The sequence below is a fragment of the Tasmannia lanceolata genome, unplaced genomic scaffold (assembly GCF_043159265.1).
Source record: "Tasmannia lanceolata isolate RefF3 unplaced genomic scaffold, GAP_Taslan_0.1 ptg000015l, whole genome shotgun sequence".
Taxonomy (NCBI): Eukaryota; Viridiplantae; Streptophyta; class Magnoliopsida; order Canellales; family Winteraceae; genus Tasmannia; species Tasmannia lanceolata.
The window spans coordinates 58,179,978-58,198,876 of NW_027518692.1; the positions used below are offsets into that span (position 1 = coordinate 58,179,978).

Consider the following 18,899-nt stretch of genomic DNA (forward strand, 5'->3'; position numbering starts at 1 on the left):
GAGTTTAACATTTTTGTGAAGGATTGGGACTATTCTATGCAGAAGAGACCACAAATGAATGGTTTGGATCATCTAAATATATGGTCCCACTATACATAATTTTTATACTTTTGCATTATCCTTTTTTTTATGATACTAACTTTCTCGAGCAGAGACCAGATATGCATGCCCAACTACTTTCATTTGCATGAAAATACACCCCCGCCTATCATATAAATTAATTAACGAGTTTTTAAACAATAAACTTGTAGACATGCAAATGTAGCAAAAACGATACAGCGGGCCCAACAAATTGGGTGATCTAAACCATTCATTTATTAACCATTATGATCCTAACAGACTATGCCATTCATTTTATGCCATTCATTTTAAAACTTTGCAAATTGGAGGGTTAGGATCATCCTCTATACATGATAGGTTTGGTCCAACAAATGAATGGTTTAGATCTAAAGCCTGGTTTAGATCATGGGGCCTTTTGAAATTTGAATACATGGATTTTTATACTCCAGGATTGTAAAAACCTGTATTTTATAAGCTGAAACTTGGATTCTATAATCTAAAGCCTGGATTTTATAATCCATGTATTGTAAAATCCAGGTGGGTATATTTGTTTTTCTATTTTGAGGATCGTGTTTTTGAGTCCGAAACAAATAATTAAACACAATATTGGAATTGAAACCAATTCTCAAAATCCAAAACAAATAAGAAATAGGCAGTTATGAATGGTTGAAAGCCGGTGCTGGTTGTCGGTGACCACTCTTCACATTTAAGGTGCCTGGAAGCTTCTCTTACGTGGCAATCTCTGATTGGTAACGCGTGGATGTGGAAAACAGAACGCTATCTTGAATGGAGAATGGTTGTTAAATGGAGTCGGTGCTTAATTGCCACGTGTCATGACGTGAGAAGAGAGAGTGGAAGTAATAAAAAACTGCCCTGACTTCAACGTTGGGGGTCTCAAAACTCAACTTAGAGTCTTAGACGAAGAATCTTCAATTTCGTGTGGTGTGGTTTCCGTGCCGCCTATGAGGGAACAACCTTTTTTTTTTGTCTTGGATTTGCTAGCGACCATCGCAGAAGGAATTCATCTGAGGTGACTGCTCTCAAATGCAACAGCCCATCCGCCAAATGGCATTTGCGATGATCGCTAGTAAATCCCTTTTTATCTTACTCACTTTATTTATTTATTCTCTCTCTTTTTGCACTGCTTTCTATAATTCGATGTGTACATAATCTACTGTTCTTCTTTCGGTTGAAGGACCCGAGAATCTGATACACGATGAAATTCGGTGGAGCACTCTTTTTTAATGTCCTTTTCTGCGAGCCGTACACGTGGAGCGATGGGCATGCGTGTACGGTGATCGCGATTGCTGGCTAAGTACACTTACAAGAATAGAAGATATGGTCAAGTAACAAACCCAACCGCTTGCTTTGGTCTTTGTTTTTTTTTTAAATTAAAAACTATAATTCCTCATATCCTCTTCCTTAATCTGCAAGGCATTTCCCAACTAAGAGCTGCTATCAAAACGCAAACCCGTTTTGAGAAAACAAGAGAGTTCTTCTTGTCTGACACGTGTAAGGGAAAACAAGAAAGATAGTCTGAATTAGTCCGAATGAAAGCTACTTCCAGCAAGAGATTTTATATGCTCTGTGCACGTGAAGTCCACTATTTTTCAAAAAGTACATTGGGTCCATTTCATACGATGATCCTGACCCTTCAGAATGGAGGGTCAGGATCATCCTATGGAAATGATTTTTGGGGTAGAACCTATTTACGTTTTGCCCTAGCAGATTAACGGTTTGGATCTTCCTTTGAAATGGCCCCCACTGGCCATTGTACTTTTAATAAATACTGGACTTCATGCGCACACATCATATAAAATAAAATCTCCTTAAAGCAGAAAAACAAAAATAACCACTGGGCTACCAACATGGACTTGGAATTTCCTCACCGCCAACATACAATCCAAAATCGAATAAGGCCACGTTTTGGATACCTCATGTTTTTGTATTTGGATTTGGAAATGAGTTTTGGATACAAAATACATCAATCGTCGTCATGCTCATGTTGTATGAGAGAGAGAGAGTCATAAATATTGATTTCCAAATAATGTCTTGCCAAACAGATTTCGAAATCGAATTTTTTTCCACTGTTGTAGCTGATTTGGAAATCTAATGATCTGATCGAGTTCCAAATCTCAACTGCAAATGTCACATATCCAAATTTAAATCTTGTGAGTATCCAAATGTGGCCTAAATGTTCTGAATCAGTTTCTTAGCAGCCAGCTGGTTACCACTTCGACACCATAATAACTGAAACTAGAGACCTGGTTTGTTGAGATAAGTGGATCTAACCGTTGGATTGCTTGGTGGCAGATTAGGTAGTTGGTTTAGATTAGGATGATTAGATAAGGGAAGATGAATAGATTAGGATGATCTTTTTTTTGAAATAGAGATTAGGATGATCTTCATCTCTTGTTCTTATCTTTATCTCTTTTCTTATGTTTATCTTTATCTGTAATTGCTTATTTAAGCCATCTCTGTTATTAATGAAAATACATCCGAGATTAGTGAAAACCCAAATTTAACATGGTTGGAAATTGTCACCTTCGGCTGTAGGGATGACATTGAGTTGAAAATTTAACCCTTGAACAAGGGTATTTCCAGAGTGGAACTCCGTTTTGGACGTCTTTCCGTTCCCAATTACACATTGAAAATTATCAAATAGCTAAGAAATTTTTGAATTCAAAATAGTTTCAATTTTTTTTTTCATGACGGGTCCACCTTGTCACTCTCCACAAAGGTCCAAGGAATGTGCTGAAGCTCGACGGGACCGCGATTTTATCAGATAGATATTCTGGCAAGTGGCAGGCACAAATCAACCAATCAACTCAAGAATCAAGTGACTCAGAATGCCTATGAGCCTATATGTGCGAATTCCAAATATCAATGGCTCGATTCACTCCCCTTGCAGTACGCATTCGCCCTCTTATAACATGAACAGTGGCTAGGGGTGTCAATTTTGGCTCGGGCTCGGAGGCTCGCTCGAGCTCGGCTCGAATCCTTAACGAGCCGAGCCGAGCCGGCTCGTTAAGCTTAACGAGCCGAGCCCGAGTTAGGCCAGGCTCGGCTCGGCTCGGCTCGTTAAAGCTCGTAAAGTACAAAAGCAAAAATAACGTACTGATGGTAGGTGAGGGTAGGTATGTTCTGTCAACATCACCGCAAATCAAACGGTTCAAAATTAATTTTTTTTCGTAATTGTCATAATTTTTATAATTTTTTGTTATTTATTTATTAATTGTCATAACATAGTACCTGTTCTTCGTAATTTTTCATTTCAAACAATATAAATAAGCTATTTTACATTTTTCAAACTAATGATTACTTTTTTTTTGACTTTTGCTACGAACCTTTACCTTTGCTACCACCATTTGCCATATGCGAAACTCGATAAACCCAAGCTCGTGAGCGGCTCGCGAGCCTGCCCGAGCCTGCCCGAGCCGAGCCGAGCCCGAGCCTAGTTCGAGCCCGAGCCGAGCCCAAGCCTAGTATTTGAGCTTAACGAGCCGAGCCGAGCCTGGCCAAGCTCGGCTCGGCTCGGCTCGTTTACACCCCTAACAGTGGCCAACTTTAACGCTTTTTGACGTCAAATCACGTTAAGAGGGGAGCGAATGCATACTTCAGGGGGAGTGAAAATATCATTGCCCTAAAAAAATTGGTGAACAATTGACTAGGTAATTTCAAGACAAAACTTACCCAATTAGGACACTCATTACGAGAATAATGTATCCAAGTATTGTGTCCCAATGGTCAACAAGCCCCACAGTTCAACGTGAGGATTCCACCCTCGGATAAAATTAATCTTGTTATCCTTGAAGACCATCTTGACGCCTTTCTTGCTTAGGCGCTGTTAGTTCAAGATTATGCCAACCGATTGTGAGTCCAAAATCAATTATTGGACTCAAAATAAGCATTGATTCTAACATCGTATTCTTCAAGATATCTTGCACATGTTACATCTCGATCAACTTGAGAACTTATTCGAACGTAAGATTTAACAGCACATTCCCTTTACCCGCTACATGAAAAAATTGTTCACCACTCTCTATTGGCTCTTGGAGGAAAAATGATTATGCCATAACAGATGTGCTTTGTGTCAACATTGTCCACCCACCACTTTTTCAAATTACTGACGAGGTTCACTTTGAAATTGTGGCCGAGAGGTGCGGGTCTTCAGCCTCATTGGCTTGAGACAGCTTTTTCGCGATGTGTGTTCGCTTAATATTTCTTCTTGGAATGAAACTTGGCTCAGGTCAGGGTCTGAGGAACTTTCCTCAGACCCCTTGCTAATGGTCTAATAGCAAGGGGTGTGGAAATATCAATTACTTTTGAAAATAAAAAGTAAGCATGGAATTGATATTTCCACACCCCCTCACTCTTTGCTATTATAGGAGGTCTGAGGAAAGTTCCTCAGACCCGACCTGAGCCAGGTTTTGTTCTTCTTCTTGTTTCTCTTATGACGACATTCCAATACAAAGTGTCGAGGTTTTTCACATATAAACCAGTCACCTTTTTTTAAGGGAAATGATTTCGGCGCTCCATTGTTTTGAATCTTTTGATATACATGCGCTCCACCTGTTTGTCGAGTAGTATTTAAAGGCCTTTAAGAGCTTTTTGAAAACCGTAATATTCCTTTGACTGCCCTTTAAATGCTACACCATAAAAATTGGAGCGCCTGTTTATCAAAACATCGGAGTGCAGAAATCATTTCCCTTTTTTAAAATCAAATTTGTATGTGCTTTCTTGTACCTTGTATGTGTGGCTGCATGTGTGTCTAATCAAATTTCTCTATGAACCGATGAATCTCTGAAACTCGGATCAGTCTCGGACTAACTGGGATGAATAATAAGATCAAGTAACGTAAAGACTCATATAGAACATACAACAATCTTGAGGAGTAAAGCTCATTTATTCTGGGAACGAAAAATTGACCTAAAGAGCTAGCCCTAGGGGAATGTTTTTGATGTGCGATCATGTTTACACTATGCTACAGTATTTTCATCTTTACATTTTTTATGATTTACTACGAAGGATTTAGTGGCAACCATGAATTTTTTTTTGGGAGTAACCAGGGAGAGAGGTGTAGAGAAGGCAGGTAAGAGAGAGAGAGATTTGATGGTGAGTAAAGAGAGCATATGATGGGGCTAGAAAACAGAGAAATAAATCACCTGTTTAACATAGGTGTTCTATTTTCCCCATTTCCAGCCCTATCTCATCTCTCTCTCTCTCTCACACACACACACAATAGAGGGCCGTTTGGATATGTGGATTTTAGAATCCAGGTTTTTAGTTTGAGAACAGTGTAGACGAGGGTTCATAATCAAGCTGCTATATGCTGTCCTGACAGTGTTTCTTGAATTTTAAGTGAGAAATTCAGGTTTTAAAAATCTCTCCTGCATCTTGAGATTTCTAGAACCTGGAAATATGGGAGCATTTATGCACGCTCTCTTGGGGATAGGGTTGCACCAATCTTGGTCTCTTTGGGATCGATTTCTATGCCAAATCCATTCAGATTTGCACTGTTTAGTATCCAACAAAAAAATAAATAAGTCCATTTTACTACCATTGCAAAAGTTACGCAATGCTTGCTCCAACGTGCCAGAATGAAGGAATATTTACATGGGATTTGCGAGGGACATTCGCAAAAGGCGTTTCACAGCGTCTTTTGCATGAGTGGGCAGCCACCTCATGAATAATGAGCCTATGTGGCTGCTCTCTCATGCAACAGACGTTCCGCGGAATGGGACCCTAGCAAATCCCAATTTACATATTTGTCATAAAATTTACTACAATACTTTTTAATTTTTATTACATCATGTTATAAAAAAAAACATTTGTCGTCAAGGGTATATTGTAATTCATTGAATGCTAATCAGATTGGGACATGTGCCCCTACTTGGATCATGAATCCGCAATTGATCTGATCTAGTTGAAAGGAGGGTCAAGATCCTTTTTTAACAGATCAGATACTGAGTATCCACCCCACTAACCAGATTCTTTTACATCTATTTAATGTCCTATGGAGGTCTACCACGTGTCTTAAGGGTCCTCTTTAGTCGACAGGTAGCTGTCCTTAACTACTTTGGCTCAGCATAACCCTCGTTTAGGGCTTAATGGCTTGTGAAGACGAATGTGGTACCCATTGAAATTTTTTATCTCACGTTGTTGAATGATAGGGCCCACAATGTATATCATGTTTGCACACTATCTGGCATCCATTGTTGTTCAGTATCTCAATTTAGGTGGCAAATAATTTCTCTTCATTTGCAGAGAAAAGAAAAAGAAAGGGGCCTTTCTGAAAGGATTTCCCATATGTTATCCCTCTCGAGAAGACGCTGATTCAGCGTTGATAATCTCTTAGGTGAGGAAATGTTCTGTTCCTCTTCTTCGAAACCCAACAATGGCGGAAAAATTGGGTGAAAACCAGCTCTCTCTTTACTCTGTTTTCAATGGAGGCGGAGAGGGAGATTTCCACCATATTTCCCGGACAGATACATCAACTGAAGATAGCTTCTAAGCCATTGGAAACAAAAGGAAAATGAGAGTCTAAGACAGAATAGCTCCAACACAAGTCTCTAATGTACAATGTGATGTTAGCAAGTCTTCAAGGACCCAAGCATTAGCCATTAGCCATTAGCCATTAGCCCAAGCAACAATGCTAAAAGAAATCCCCTTACACCCAAGGCCCTGTTTGTTTTAGATTATGACAACCCATTGTGCAGTCCCCAACTGCTTGTTGGACCGAGAATTGCACTAAATTTGAGTCCAATAATCGGTTAGGAACTCCACAATCGGTTGTCATAATCTAAAACAAACAGGCCCCAAATATGTTTGTCCATATGAGATTGTGAGATCTTTAATCCGTTTCAAGAGCGCTCTAACTTCCACCTCGTTGGAATCAGTCACCCAACTGGCTCAAAAGACACAGGGATAATCGAACCAAGTGGCTCATGGAGATCTTTCTGATAAAGACAGTCCTCGATCTGAAGCTTCCACCATTCGAAATCATGTTCATCGAACTTTTCGATTCTAATTTTATCTTCCGCCATCTTTGTTGCTTTTGGATCGTAACGTCACCAAATCGCTCGATGATACCCTGACGACCAGAGCTCTAATACCAGTTGTTAGGGAATCGTGCACCGGTTCAATAATCACAAGCAACCGCAAACAGAAGTAAAATGGCAAAGACGGGATAAAAGAATAGCAAGCACATAAAAAAGAACAATCACACCAGGGTTTGTTAACGAGGTTCGCCAAACTTGGCTACGTCTTCGCGCAGAGGCACTTCTGCGAATCCACTGTACTTGGAAGAATACAGGGTTACAGTGGTCTTCTCACAAGATCACAAGGGTTACAGTGGTCTTCTCACAAAATCACTTATGGTCCTCTTACAACTTTGATAGTCTTACACTATCTCACAAAAAAACCCTCTCGAGGGTGCACACAAACAATGTGCTCCCTCTCTCTATCTCTCAACCTTTCTCTTTCTCACTCTCACTCTTTCTCTCTCTCTCTCTCAAAAACTTCTTGTTTCTGTTGGTGTGGGATGAGACACAAATGAAGGGGGAGAGAGCCCCTTTTATAAAGGCTTGGTGGTGAGCCCCGCCCATGGTTGGTGGCTCACCAATTTAGAAAATGAGAGGGAGGTGGCCGTCATATTGAAGATGACGGGGGTTGTTAGCTACCTCCTTTGGGAAGAGTGGTGGGTCGATGGCAGCCCATGTGCTGCCACATGCAGCTTATCACTCAATGACAGGACATATCAAAAGACGTTATCATTTCATCCGGGCAGCATTGAAAGATAACGAGTTGAAACTAGAAAAGATTGATGGCTCCAAGAATCCGGCGGATATGTTTACCAAGGTAGTACACAGAGAAAAGCATATTTTATGTACTCCAGCCATTGGTATGACTCCAAGCCATTGATAAGGAGTAGTGCAGAGGCACAAGAATCAGACACAAGAATCAGGCACAGGAACCAGAAGCCAAGTTGCTTGCAGCATTGTATGTTGACTTCAAGTGGGAGATTGTTGTTATTGAAGTCAACAATTGGTGGCAGCACATGGGCTGCCACTGACCCACCGCTCTTCTCAAAGGAGATCGCTAACAACCCCCCTCTTCTTAAATATGACGGCCACTTCCCTCTCATTTTCTAAATTGGTGAGCTACCAACCATGGGCGGGGCTCACCACTAAGCCTTTATAAAAGGGGCTCTCCCCCCCTTCATTTATATCTCATCCCACACCAACATAAACCAGAAGTTTATGAGAAAGAGAGTGAGAGTGAGAAAGAGAAATGGTGAGAGATAGAGAGAGGGAACACATTGTTTGTGTACACCCTTGAGAGGGTATCTTTGTGAGATAGTGTGAGACTATCAAAGTTGTAAGAAGACCATAAGTGATTTTGTGAGAAGACCACTGTAACTCTGTATTCTTCAAAGTATAGTGGATTCGCAGAAGTGCCTCTGTGCGGGGACGTAGCCAAATTTGGTGAACCTCGTTAACAAACCCTGGTGTAATTGTTCTTTCTTATGTGCTTGCTATTCTTTTATCCCGTCTTTGCCATTTTACTTCTGTCTGTGGTTGCTTATTATTATTGAACCGATGCACGGTTCCCTAACACCAAGGTCATCTCTGATATAACTAATGTTAGCCAGAATCAGATTAAATGTTGAGCTACCATCGAAGTTGAGTTTCGAGCGATACCCTCAACACAACCTCAAATTCCTTGCCAAATTCATATCGCACATTAGAGGCTTGTGTTCTCTAGGACCCAAGCATTCGCAAATAGCCCAAGAAAAAATTAACAAAATCCTCTTCTACGCAAAGATCCATGTCCATATGCAGTTGTATGACTTTAATACTTCCAAGAGCGCTCTAACTTCCACCTCATCAGAATAACCAGGCCCAATCGCCCCAGAATATGAAGGAAGTTGAACCATGGTCGTATCCAATATAATTACCAATGTCAACTGAACCCAGATTTACCCGAAAGAGGTTGAGTTTTAAGCAATTGGGGAGCCCATTTAAACATTTTCACCCACAAAGCACTACTTTTCGGCGAACAATATGCACAGAGAAAAATATCAAGTTTGATTCTAGGGAAAATAGTCCGAACATGAGCTTCTAAGCCGTCGAATATCCTAGAATTCTGATGTTTCTGTAAACCAAATATAATCAAACACGGATTATGCAGCAAACATCTTACCTCTCTTACCAAGTCTAACATTGTGTCAAACATTTACCAATTAACCTACAGATCTGGGGAAGATCAATTGTACCCAAATGCAATCATGATCAATTCCCTCCCTGCAGTAACAACCTTACAATGGATGAAAATATGATTTACCAATGGGCGGTCAGTCTCAACAAATTTTTTTTGTTGAAGTCACAAGTACTAATCTGTCTCAAAAAAATATTAATGCTTTTTTGCAATGGTTGTCCAACATATAGTTGTCACTCTGAAGGGCACTGGAGATCACCAAGCAAGTGCACATGGGGGACTACACGGATGACCAACCCTGGTTAGAATACTGAAGAAGGATCGTACAGAGAAACTTCAACTCAAGTCTCAAACCCAACTTCTATTTGGATGCCTCGTTGAAATGTAAGTTTCCTCCACCTTCTGTGCCAACTCAAAGCGATTGATTCCACTTTATTAAAAATCTTGCATACGGCTCTCCAAGCATCATAACTATTCCCATAATGGGTGGTTTACACATCCCCAAAATTACCTTCCGATCCATTTGTTTTTTTTCAAAATCACACCTCTCCAAAAAGCATCCCTCTATTCCCCATATCTCTAAAGCTATTTACCTACAATGGCCCAATTCCTTCATTTGAGATTATCAATTCCTACACTTTTTTATTTGTTAGGTTTACAGACCTCCCAAAGGAAATTTCTCTGTAATATTTCCAACCTTTTAGCCACAGAACCTGCGAACTTAAACAACAACATAAAATAGATTAACATGTAATTTTAATCAGAGTGATTCTTACACTAAACGAGATCCATTTTTTCTTCCAAGTTGCAAGGTTTTTATCACCTCTCAATAACTGAAGGCCACAATCTCTTTGAAGGAATCCCTATTCCAATACATCAAACGAAGATATTTATATTTGCAACCAAATAAATTGGCTAAATCCACACAGCAACTATGCTCCAGATTATGTCCAATCAAAGAGATCTTAGAAAGATTATTCATGGGATTCAATATAGCATCAAACCACATAAGCATAGCACACCTGAAAGATTTCTCAAGTCATCCTCTCTGTCTCTAGAGAATACAATTACATAAATTGCATACTGGAAATGACAGATATAACTAAGAGGGTTGGATGTTTCCACACCTTTAGATAATTCACACATCTAAGTATGATTGATGATCGGACTTAATGTTTCACCCATGACAATGGAGAAAAGAGGATTCTTTGTATGATCTGTCTATTACTACAGAAAAACGAACAGGCATCTCATTGATAAAGATGGAGAAACAAGCAAAAGAAATATATCCCAAAATCCATAAATTTCCAATCCACATGTTCATATGCTTTCTCAATAACTAATTTTCATCTCATTCCCCAATTTCTATTTTGATGAAGAGAATCAATGCATCATGAACTAGATGTGTGTAACGAACTCAAATTAAGATACAAAGTTCCTTATCCCAATCCCGCTCCAACTCTTAAATTTTTATCCAACACCATTATCCCTTTATCCTTTTATATATTTCTTGGAAATCTTCAATTACAATAAGGCCACCTATGTCCTACAGACCACATGAATATCAAAGGAAATATCTTTCTTTTACTTGTCATAAAAAAAATAAATTCCACTCTAACAGATAAAGCCTTAAACTTTGTTGTGCTACCCCAAGCCCAAGACCCTAGCCAAACACTAACATAACCCAAACCAGAACCCTACTCCACCACAAAACCATTAACTCTACCAAATATATCCCTAAAAACCAGTGGTACTTAACCTATGGAACACCAAAATTTGAACCTTGACATAATGTGAAAGACAAGGTGGCCAGTTCTAAGATCAACCCACTTTCACCCACATCCACATGAGCCACACTACATGTCATAGCTACAAGACAAACAGATTTGAAGTGTTCTATCCATCATTCACAACCGGCTTTTGAACATTTCTCATCCAAATAGGGTAAATTGATTTCAATAAACTCAATTTACTTAAAAATTTATTTCAGTGAAACCAATTTTTTCGTTAAAATCGTTTAACTTAATCCAAACAACCTCTACGAAATCAGATTCCACTACTAATTCATCATTGGCATCAGATTTTCAAGGTCTTCGATTTGTGATGAGAGCACTCTCTCATACTGTTCTGCCAATCGAGGGAGGGGTTATTCTTTGTATATTGGGAAATGACTAATTAGATTCACTGTTGAAAGCTAGGGTTCAACTCTCTAGGATATTTCTTTGTACTCATTGAAATACTCTGATTGTACATATTTTAATCAAGAACATTAACTGGTTCAACAAGGCAAAATATGATGAGTCGTGCTTAAGTAACGCATGCTAATAATAAATTGTTGAACATTATTAGATTCAACAAGTACATAAATAGATTTACAAAGCTCCCAGGGTGGATATAAGGTATCTATTTTGGTAAGTTAATGCAGAACAAAAGATTGGATTTGTTCTAGTGGCTCATCCCTTTGCATGTTATCAATGCAAAGGAATGAGCATTGAACACAAAATTTCCACTGCTATTCTCTTACACACTATCCTTACAGTTGGGCAAATGCTGAAAGGATTTTTTTTCTTAGGATACGAACGCTGATCTGGGATTAAACTCAAATTTTCACCACTATTCTCTTACTTATTTTATTGTGTTTCATATCCTTAGAGAAAGAAATGGTACGGATGACCTTTAGCAAATTTTGGGGGTATTGTAGGGATCATATTGCATGGAATCACACAAACATGATAATTCATCTTCCCTATTTCATCATAGTTCAAGTGTTTTCTGAACCTAAGAAATTTAGGTCTGCAATAATTCATCATAGCTACGAGAGATCGATTTCTTTTTGTAAGTATGTAATGCAATGAGTCAAAATAGTTTCTTCAGAAAAAGAAATAGGTTTTTATGTGCTGAGAAATGTGTCTAAACTCTCAAGGAGTTACAAAAATGTCTTTCAAACCATTTCATGCAAGTCTTGAGATCATTACAACTAGGAACTAGTACACGGGATCTTTGGTTCCGCCAAGGAGATTTGCTCATTTCTTTGACGAGATCTTTGACAAGATTGAGGGGTCCTCTATCATTTTTAATCATGTCAGGAGATCGGCTAATAGTGTGGCCGATTGTTTGGCTAAGGAAGGAGTTGAGAGGGAGGCTTTGGAGTTGTTTGATTTTTTGACTTAGGCCTTGCTTTGTATTTTATCTTCCTTTTTCTTGGTTGCATCTTGCTAAGCATTTTACTCTTTGGGTTGACTCTCTCTGTGCCCTTCTTTTTCTTTAATAAATTCTTACTAACGTTCAAAACAAAACAAAAAAGAACTAGTACAATGGATAAAAAAAGATATTTTCTTTTTTTATGCAACCACGAGACAAACTATGCCAAATTCTTGCGGAAAATTGAAGCAATATTATCCCCAAGTTGTACAAGTAGGATAGGAAGCAAAGAGCATATAAGATATAAGCAAGGAGCTTACCAAGCAACTGTTGAGATATTATCCTTGTGTACTCATCCCATATTAACCGTTGAAATTAAGCAATTTTCTTGAGTTCTTTAATTCTAGGTTTAGCAGCAAAAACATATTCAATGGTTGTCAGATGCTTAGCAGATTCTGTTTACTAGTGTATGTTTACAATCTTTAGTCTTGGGCTTGGGGTAGCACAAATCAGAAACTAGAAAAAGGAGTATGTTTACAAGCGTCGGAAGGAGTGTCGATAGGCGCCAACACATGTGTCAGAGTCAACACATGTCAACACGCACGTCTGCTGAAAATTCAAAGTGTCACTAAATCATGGCTAAAATCTCGCAAAATCTCAGTGCTCATGTTCAGGTAGACGCCAAAAGAATCATGAAGAAAACATTATTTTCAAATCAAACATGAAATAGAACTGGGCTTGAGCCTGTTTCTCAGTTGGAAAGACATTCCACATCATTTGCAGACATGGTTTTAAATTTCCATCAAAACTGACAAAATGAGTGAAATGTTTCTATTTCAATCCCCACCGAAATAATACCGAAACCAAAACGCATATCAAAATCAAAATCGTAAGGGCGGCATTAGTGGTATATTATATGAGTAAGTATTGCGTAATTATATTTATAGGAATTGCATGTGGATTGTGGTGTATGTACTATGTACTATGTACTATGTACACATATTTATATGAATTACGTGTGAAATGTGGTATGTACTGAATTATCAGACATACACAACAGCACAAATCACTAGGTGCTTGATGTTATTAAACCACTATCGATTGCTTTCTTTCTTATGTGATGTCTTCAAGCGTGTATATTTGTGTTCATTCCAGCATTTTCTGAAGTTTCATCTTAAAATTCTATCTTCAAATGTCTATGTACGTTTCTGTGATTTTTACAGGATTTCCACCAAATTATTCAATCAAAACTGAGATGTTTCTGTTTCCGTAGTGACTGAGAGTCTGAAACCAAAATTTAAAGCCTTATTTGCAGATCAAATATAACAGGGGTTGAGCCAATCTGTAATTTGGAAAGTCCTTCCTATGACAACCACGAGGTTGTGGGTTCAAACAAGCTTCCCTATCACAAAAAATGGAATAGAGCCCAACCAGTCCACAAAATGTTTATGGGGCATTGCATTTTGAATGAGTAATAACTTATTCACAATCCTTGAATATGAGAGAACAAATATTCTACAGATAGCCATTTTGCTAGACTCATAATCAATCATCCTCGAGTTCTCTATGATAATCTTAACCCTTTCCATGCTTTATTGTAAAAGCCAATACTGATCGGTACGGAAGTCAACTTCAGAAAATTTTCATCCGAGGATGTTTGAACCAGGCGCGTAATTAGGTAAATCGTCACTCATACACCAAAATCTGATGGAGTGGAAGACAATCAAAACTCAAAATGGGTCATATACAACACGAGGGTGTTCGTAACCGTACACTCGTTAGATCTCAGGTCAGATGAAGATGGATGACCGAGATCGAGGCTGGATACTCATAAGAGCATAGGGGAAGAGGAGAGAAATGGATTACAGTTTCCTTTTTTGTATCGCTCTTAGAATGAATCTCACAACTCATGTAGAAAAGAGAAACATGTAATCCTAGTCGCACTCAAATTAGGATTAATTATGATTCTAACTATACCCACAAAATCTCTACACATAAGAGACACTATAGGAACAAACCCTTCATCTTCTCAATAATTACAAGTATGCCATCAGTGAAAATATCCTTAATATTTGACATATTAACAATAATGCCATTTATCACTTAAATGTTAAACATCAATGTACTTCCCAATCAAATCGATGGCACGGATTAAGCCCTAATTAGCTCCCCATCAAGAATCCAACTTTGATCCCTCATACTGAGACCTAAATAGATGAGATCTCTCGAATCGAGCATCCTTGCAACGTCGAGAACCCGTACCAAATCTCCATCTAACCAGCACGGCAACATCTCAACTCCATATAGCCTACCCTAGACCCGCATGATATACATATCAAAGTGAATTAGCTCCAATCATACGCGAGTTAATAGCACAGACCCTCCACCCACTCCAGCACACACTAATTAGTTCATCAAGTAAACAAATGCTTCACAAACTTCTTTTTCCAAATAAGTAGATTTAACATCATACGTACCTTTAGAAAACAACTTGCAAATCTCCGGTGGATAATAAAATATAAGTGAATGCCATGACCATGATCAAAATCCCAAATCGACAATCAGATCCACAAGCTCATAATATCATATCACAGAATCTTTCTCAAAGTACACATGTTATTTCGTATCAGTCTGGATGCTTTCCCAGTAATGCCCCAATCGGTCGAATCGATCACAACCACAGGTAAGCATGCCAAAGTAGTGATCATCAACTAAAACTTCCTAACAAGGTGAAGGGTAGCTAAGGGCACACGGGTCCAATAAGACCGATTTCTCGCATGATAACAATAATAATGATCAATCTTGTACCTATAGGTAATGGTCTACAACACGTGTGGCATGATACACATGTCGTGGGGTAGTTCCAGAAAGCTCCAAGCAATCTCTAATTAGGTGTCGCCGAATTACAACAAGCAGCATAAGTCTTACTTGACTCGGGTCATCTGACTCATCGCAAATATCAGATCCATGCATATTAACAGGCATGCATTTATCCTGATCCTCTGAGGAATCAGGACGACTTATCACCTACACATGATCAGCTTCATCCCGCTCAACGGGGTTGGTCTTGCTTGTGAGTAGCAGACCAGCCTGTGGGAGATCATCAATTAACTACCCATTGGATTAACTAATTATCCTAGTTCATTAACATGCAGCTCCACAAGTATGCAACAATAAGCAATAACAAGCTTCCACATATTAAGCAAAATCATAATCACAATTGTTTTTTTTTTTTTGAAGGGTAATGAATAAATTTATAAAAGAGGGAGGAAAGTCCATAGCTGACCGAGCAAGTTAGCAAAGAAGAAAGGAACTTAAGAAAATACAAGCAACAAAGAAAACACAATCACAACTACTAGTATGATTAAAATAGCTAGCACTCAACATATCCAACTAAAATTGACTGAAAGGTGACATTGATATCTAACAAATAGAAAATATAAACAAGAAATTCAAATATAATGTATTAAAAATAAGAGTTTTTATATAGTGTCAGGGCGTACCTGCACGTAATAATGGTGCCGCCCTTCATATTTGATCCAACAACAACCCATTCTATAAGTGGTAGACATTGGATCAATTATCAAGGGGGCACTTCGTTGTGCCCTCATTATGTCCATGTAATTTCTCAAGAAACAAAATGAAATGAAAATATAAGCAGGCTAGAGTAAAGAAACAAGGAAACCTGTACAAAATCCATTTGGGAGACCAACCCAGTAGCACTTTGGGAGCAATCTTCGTCTAAAGTTTCAATCTCAATTTTTCTTACGTTGCAAATTTACACACAAGATTGGCGCAAAACGAAATTGGGTTGCACACCTAAACTGTGCCTGAAATACAACATTGAATTTTTTTTCCAGCCTCATTGATTTTTACCAAAATTTAAAGCAAAATCCATTCTTCTAAAGACTTCAACCAAGGAATATTAAGAGAAACCCCAATAGCAGAAAGAGGAACTATAATAAATTCAAATTTCAAAACATTGAATGTCTAATAGAAAAAAAAATCCCAATTATCCAACAAACACTAATACTTCAATGGGCTTTGCTAGCAAGAACCCAACCCAACCCCCCCCCCCAAAAAAAAAAAAAAAAGAAGGGATGCAACTAACAGAAACCACAGGGCATTTGATAGTTGATATTAAGAATGCCGTCTTGAGATCAATTCAAAGTCGACCATGCATCTCCCTAGCTGGGTGTTTCTTAAATGTGCTAATGATATGTTTTGGAAGAATCCTTATAAATCAATCTGTTTCTAAAATGCACCTCCCTAATGTTTCTTTTCCTCTGCTAGGCTTCAAAAGACCCTACTTCTATTCTACCACTAACATTATAACATCAAACCAGCGAGGCCTTTTATCAATTTCCCTCAAGCAGCTCCTAAGCCTCATCAAAATCAACAAATTGAATCAAAATCAAAATTAAACCTAAATTTTGCATTACAAATCATTATTTTCAATCTAACAACAGCAAAAATCAAAATAAGAAAAAAAAAAAAAAACCTACGTTCTCCATCAGATCATCAGAATACACTGTCAATCATTCAAAAGCTTTGGATCCTTAAATTTCTCATCCCATAACTTCTAAAACACACGAGAAACAAAATTAGCTCAAACCAAAAGCAAACCCGAGTGTTTATCTTACAAACCCTAATTTTCAATCAAATAACAGAAAAACCGATAATCATTCCAGAAAGAAACCCTAATGTTACACAGGCAACATCAAAATTATCGCAGACCATCCAAAACCCAACCTTATTTTCATCATAACTAATGTACCAAACAAATCAAACCAAATTGAGAAGAGAACACAGGTTCAAGCTAACATACCTTCCTTTCAATCCGAAAAACCAGCAAATTTTCTTATCCTGTAATCAAATTCAACCCTCAATCTCCAAGAAGATGAACTTCATCTCACGAAAACCAATGATTCACTATCATGTTTCGATAATGACACAAACTCACCTTGTCAAAACCTATTACGAATTTTACGATTCCTCAACTCAAGGTCTCAGCACTTCAGCAGCGGACTAAATGTAAACTAGAAGGTGGCATTTGTGTATTTATCAATATATGGTAGTGCAAATATCAGTACCCACTTTTTATCTTAAGAGGAGAGTTGAGTTATTTGGGATTAGGGCTGGCAACGGGGCGGGGCAAGCCGGATGTCGCATTCCCATTCCCATCCCCGCTTCGGGGATGGCGGGGAATCCCCTCCCAGTGGGGAATTCTAATCCTCATCCCCGCCTTGTCCCCACCCCGCGCACCATTCTATCGATGGAAGTGGAACCGTACGAAAATTGATTCGTGGGTCCCACTTCTGAATGATCTGAACCGTTCCTTTATTGGATCGCCTCTTGCTGAATCACCCAATCCTATACATTTAGTAACGTGAATTTTAGCACGGTGTTTTTAGACCTTTTTGGGCAATACACCCCTCCTCGTTTAAGATTGTGAGGTGTGGACCGGGGAAGAAAAGGGGGTGAATATATCACTTCCCTAATTTAAAATCTTCACGATATGAATCAGCCTTAAGGTGTTCTGTTCTAGCATCACCCATAATTAAGGGGCCCACCGAGAACTTTTGGATTATTTACTTGCCAGTTGTGTTCGAGATGGGGGGGCCCACCACGTGGACCCTCCAAAACGCCAATTTGACCATCGATTATTGCTCTACGCCTTACCGAAAGGAAACAAGATGAGAACCAAGTTGAAGCTTAAAAGAGCAATGAGACAAAAAAGCAGACGTTTAAAAAAACAACAGTATTCTAAACTTTTGCTGCATTCCACGTATGGATTATGAACTTCAAGGCCGAAAGAGAAGGCCCCAATTAAGTCCACTAATCTTCAAATTAGGCATGGCCGCCCTCATGCTAATATGTGCCTCCGCCCCTGCATATAGCATGAGGGCGCCATGGCCCCCCCAATGACTTGAAAAATCCCATTGAAGATGCATGTACAGCCATGCATGCTTAGGTAGTTTAGTGGATATGGCCCCCCCAATCCCCCCAAGTGTAAATTAGTCTCCCCTAAGTTTAAATTCCTGGCTCCGCCCCTGCCTACACATTGTTAAATTTGTGCGTCGGCGGGGTCTCTCATGCATCAACGAATATGATATAATCTTTTGTTTTTAGGTCAAGATGTTAGGAAATTTTTTTTTAAAAAAATTAGCATACAGTTATAATTTTATGTCTGATGAAATAGAATTAATTTGTTGTAGGCTCCTCATGAAATTGGATTTCTAGCCATTTTTGTATTTATTTTGACAATACAGTTGGATCATACTTTGGGTCCTAGAAGGGAAACATACATGTGTAATCAAGACCGTTGATCTGAAAAAAACATCATGAAGCGATCTAAATGAACCTGGCCGCATGCAGAATGAGCATCTCATCTGTATGATAAAGGCCTACAAAAATCACTAATTTAGCTTCTTCTTTTTTCAGAAAACCATAAACGAAGCTGGGTGGATCAAGGGATG

The 18,899-nt window shown here is 38.7% G+C and overlaps 1 long non-coding RNA gene across 5 annotated transcripts; it reads right to left on the minus strand.

The window, feature by feature from the left end:
• Positions 1-12,643: 12,643 nt before the first annotated feature.
• Positions 12,644-17,478, minus strand: LOC143846246 (uncharacterized). 5 transcript variants are annotated; one of them, XR_013234714.1, is made up of 3 exons: positions 17,249-17,478; positions 16,106-16,250; positions 12,644-13,026 (listed from the first exon to the last, which is right to left on the minus strand). It is a non-coding gene; the product is annotated as an uncharacterized LOC143846246 (long non-coding RNA). The 5 variants fall into 5 exon arrangements; XR_013234713.1 differs by having other exon boundaries at positions 12,644-13,029; XR_013234710.1 differs by having other exon boundaries at positions 15,924-16,250.
• Between the last annotated feature and the right edge of the window lie 1,421 nt (positions 17,479-18,899).